Source organism: Aplysia californica, unplaced genomic scaffold (assembly GCF_000002075.1).
Source record: "Aplysia californica isolate F4 #8 unplaced genomic scaffold, AplCal3.0 scaffold01727, whole genome shotgun sequence".
Lineage (NCBI taxonomy): Eukaryota > Metazoa > Mollusca > Gastropoda > Aplysiida > Aplysiidae > Aplysia > Aplysia californica.
Window position 1 is genome coordinate 24,004 of NW_004798997.1, and position 4,214 is coordinate 28,217.

A 4,214-nucleotide genomic window follows, 5' to 3' on the forward strand; every position below is an offset into this window, starting at 1 on the left:
TGTTCCACGATCATGAGTATCTCCAATGTTCCACAATCATAAGTATCTCCTATGTTCCACAATCATAAGTATCTCCTATGTTCCACAATCATGAGTATCTCCTATGTTCCACAATCATGAGTATCTCCTATGTTCGCGAGTATCTCCTCTGTTCACGAGTATCTCCTCTGTTCACGAGTATCTCCTATGTTGGCGAGTATCTCCCACGTTCAACAATTGTGAGTACGTTCTGTCTTGTATTGGATCCACAACTGTGGTGTAGCAGCGAGGTGCCTCGACTTGCACACATGAGAGCCCAGTTCCATTCCCGAGTTGGGGGTATCTTTATCGAGTGCCTCAGTATTTCTGCTGAGTTTGCCTTGGCAGGACTCCTAAAATGACCTAGTTTGTGTCGACGAGAGTGACAAAATATTGATTACATTTCGACTTGTGATGTCTCAGACTGGGGGCTCCGGGGGCTAAGTGAGCACTGAGTGCACACTCCAGTATTGTCAAACAAGTGTCGGTGACACGGGGATCAGATGGGTGGTCACTGGTGTGTGTGTGTGTGTGTGTGTGTGTGTGTGTGTGTGTGTGTGTGTGTGTGGGAAAAGGTATCGGTAAGTTTGCCGAAAAGCCGGGAATGTTTCAGAGTCTCAAAGTGGACCCTGAGATGACGGCAGATGTGAAGAACAGAACACGGCTATATCCAGCTGGATTGTTCTAGAGTGGCCTTGGATGATCCGAGCTCGGAATATTGGCTATCCCCACTGCCCACTAGAAATCCCCAAATCCACTCCCCCCCCCCTCCCTCCCATTAGTGGGTGGTGTTGCTCAGGTGAGAAAGCGCTGCCCGAGAAAATGTCTCTCACCTCCTTCTGGAAACCACACGTGCGTCATTCGTGTGTGTAGAGCAAAAGGAGAATCTCTCACACCGCCCTCTGACGTAGATCAAATCTGCCAACTTGTGCACGCACGCCGCCTCAGAAATGACCCAAATCGTAACCGTACTTCACCAAAACTAAAACAAAATAAAACCGATTGTCAAATTGACTTAAGTAACCACGCCGAAAAGTACAATAGGCCTGTAGGTCAATATAGGTCAATATAGGTCAATATAGGTCAATATAGATCAATAGAGGTCAATAGAGGTCAATATAGGCATAACCCTTGACCCTGTGACTCCAGCCGTCAGAACGGACGCCACAAAAGGTGCCTAGAGACGGTCAAATATTAGTCCAACCAACATTCCGACTCCAGAATCCTCCCCGTGAGTCGACTAACGTCGGGAAACGATAATATACGACCGTTATATCGTCCCGGCTTCAGCTTAGAGGATATTATTGAGGGGGTTGTTTGATCCGACTGGGTAGTAGAGATGGAAGTAACGTGCACGCTAGTCCATCAAACAGCAAGCTCAGTGAACAAACAGAGCCAGTATCGATTGCTTTGTTCTGCACACTTGCTAAGGAAACAGAGGACGGCGAAGAGGGAGGGGAACGATGGGGAGAAGGAAATACGGAGGAAGGTGGGGGGGGGGGGCACAGCGTAAAAACCGCAAACCTTCCTTACACGCAGAATATTGTGGGTTCAGACTTCCCATTTGTGTAGCCTTCTATAGCTGGATTCTATAGTAGATGTACACAGTGGAACACACTGTATATGAGTGCTGCTATTGAGCGTTCAGAGCCTGTGTCTTGTAATCAGGGTTGAGAGCTATATTTATGTTATATATTATGTTTGTCATCGCGGTAAAATAATGCTCTCGTCAAAATAATGACGTCGAAGGAACAGACGTTTTTCCGCCTCTCGGTCATTTTTTAATTGGTTTTGTTTTTATTTATTTAATTTCTGGCTCAACATATTAAGTTACTTCCATTAAAAAATCATTCTTACTGTGTACATTTGTACTGAAAAAACGTGTTGAAATGCACTAACTAAATGGAAGTTTGCAGTCTCCATGCGCGCTACAGATTTGAAACTCCACAAACATTGAGGGCCATTTTTGTTGCTAATTTTAGCTCCGACACCAGGCGGTGGGGAGCTCCTTCTGTGGCAAACTTCCCGACAACTAGTCAAAGGTATGGCTGTTATTTTCAGTAAAAGAACAGTAAATTAAAACAGGCTTTGGGATAAACCAATACAGTGGAACCTGTGTAAGACGGCCACCCATTGTCAAGGAGAAAAGTGGCCGTAAAAGACAGGTGGCCGTCTAATGCAGGACTAATCAAAATGAAGAAAATAAACCATTTACTTCGGAGGTCCCAACTGGAGGTGGTCTCAGACTCAGGACTGCCCCTAGGGCTGATTACAATTTGCTGCTGTTGTTGTCGTTCTATTTCTTTTAAAGGGAGAGATGATAGGACGGTTTTTGTGGGTCAGTTGTTATTAGTTTTTTGGGGTTTTTTTTAAAATGATGGCTCCAGGAAAGGTCAAAACAAAACGAAATGTGTCAGACGAGGAAGGCCACGTGTCATAGTCAAACAAACAAATGGGTCGCCAGCACTCGGAGAACGAGCGACACTTCTGTCGCGAGTTTGTGTTGACTTCCATTGTTATGGACTGAGTTTACTGACTGAGTTGTGGGCGGGGCTTATAGGTTATGACGGATCACACGCTTCCCTTACCAGCAGCTGAAAATTTATTGTTACCCATTAGTTAACTTGGGTAAACATTGGAAGTGACCTAAGCAACATGACCGCTGCATCCATTGGAGGGACTGACAATAACGACAGGTGAATGGAGGGACTGACAATAACGACAGGTGAATGGTTTTACCCAGTGAAATTATATTTTTTTAAACGCAAGGGGGGGGGGATGGAAAGTGGCCGTATGTACAGGTCATAGCAGAGCTCATTCCAAACTTCACGTCTTTTTTCTTCTCACAAATTATCGTCTCCAGATAGAACATTCTTGCACTACACGCGCATTTCCCTGTCGCGTCACTGAGCGACGTAAGCGAGGAATTACCTCAGCGGTACAACATGCTCCCAAAAACAACCTTGCTTGATAAACTTGTTTTGTGACCTCATTTACACGAAGTCCTGTTTACCAAGTCAAAGTCCACGCTGTTTGGGCAAATATGGAGTTGTTCCGCACTGAAATTTCCCTTTTTTGGACGTCCCTTTTCACAAATCGGACTACAGTATCCTACAGTATCCGACAAATATTATGTTTACTTTGAGGACCGATGTCTATACTTAGTCTAAAAACAAACTGAAATTACTTCTTCAGTCAGAAATGAATAGTGTACACCAAAGAGAAAGTTTCGGTACACACCCTGCCGGGAGCCATCTTGAGAGCGAGGGGTGGAGACAGATCTACAGGAGAGCAATTTTACTTCAGGTTTAGTTTCAATTCTTCGCCATTCTTACTTGCAGGTTTGATTTAAGAAACGAGACATTCAGCAAACGTCCAGTCCTGACAGTTGAGGTTTAGAACTACAACAGTTTTGCTTCAAGGAACTCGTTGCTGCGTATGTGGAAAATGTCAGGAGTGATCAGCAAGTTGGTCACTGGCGGGAGCTGCTGCTGTTTGGTGAATGCACGACGGGAGATTTAAAAATTGTTTGTTGGTTTGTTTTTCTTTTTGGGTTTTTTTGGTTTTTGTTTGTTTTGTTGTTTTTTTGGGGTGATGGGAAGATGACGACAAGTCACGCGCAAGACCCACGCTTGATATTTCTGCCTACCTTTGTTATCTGTCAGAGAAAATTATGAAGTATTACGTCAATCAGCTGTTTAGATTAAACTAGGCCCGAATTTTGAGAGGAAAAAAAACTAATTTCACTTTTTAAAATATATGGTATGGGGGTGCAGGTGCTCCAGAAATATTTTGTCGAATCGAAACTGTTCAGTTGAAAAAAGCACCCCAAAAAAGAGTACACATATTTCTAGACGATTCGGCCATACTTGGGCTCCTTCGGGTTGACTATGACGTAACTGCTTATCAAAAATTATATATATATAGTAAACTTCTGTAAGTGTTTGAAAGCTAAAAACTGGTTTTAAATGGGGGGGGGGAGCTTGGGGCAGCTTGAAAAGCATGTTTTAGACTTTTTTAAGTTGCTCAAGGAAATGATGATCTGCTTTTTTGTACATTACAAACTCTGCCTCCTATATGATTTCTACTAAAGTTCGTTGGCGATATCTTCTTGACGAGAAACAACTAGTATCTCTCATCAAGGCGCACGTAGTCAATTTTTTGTTTCTTTTATATAATATATTTATTTTTATTTT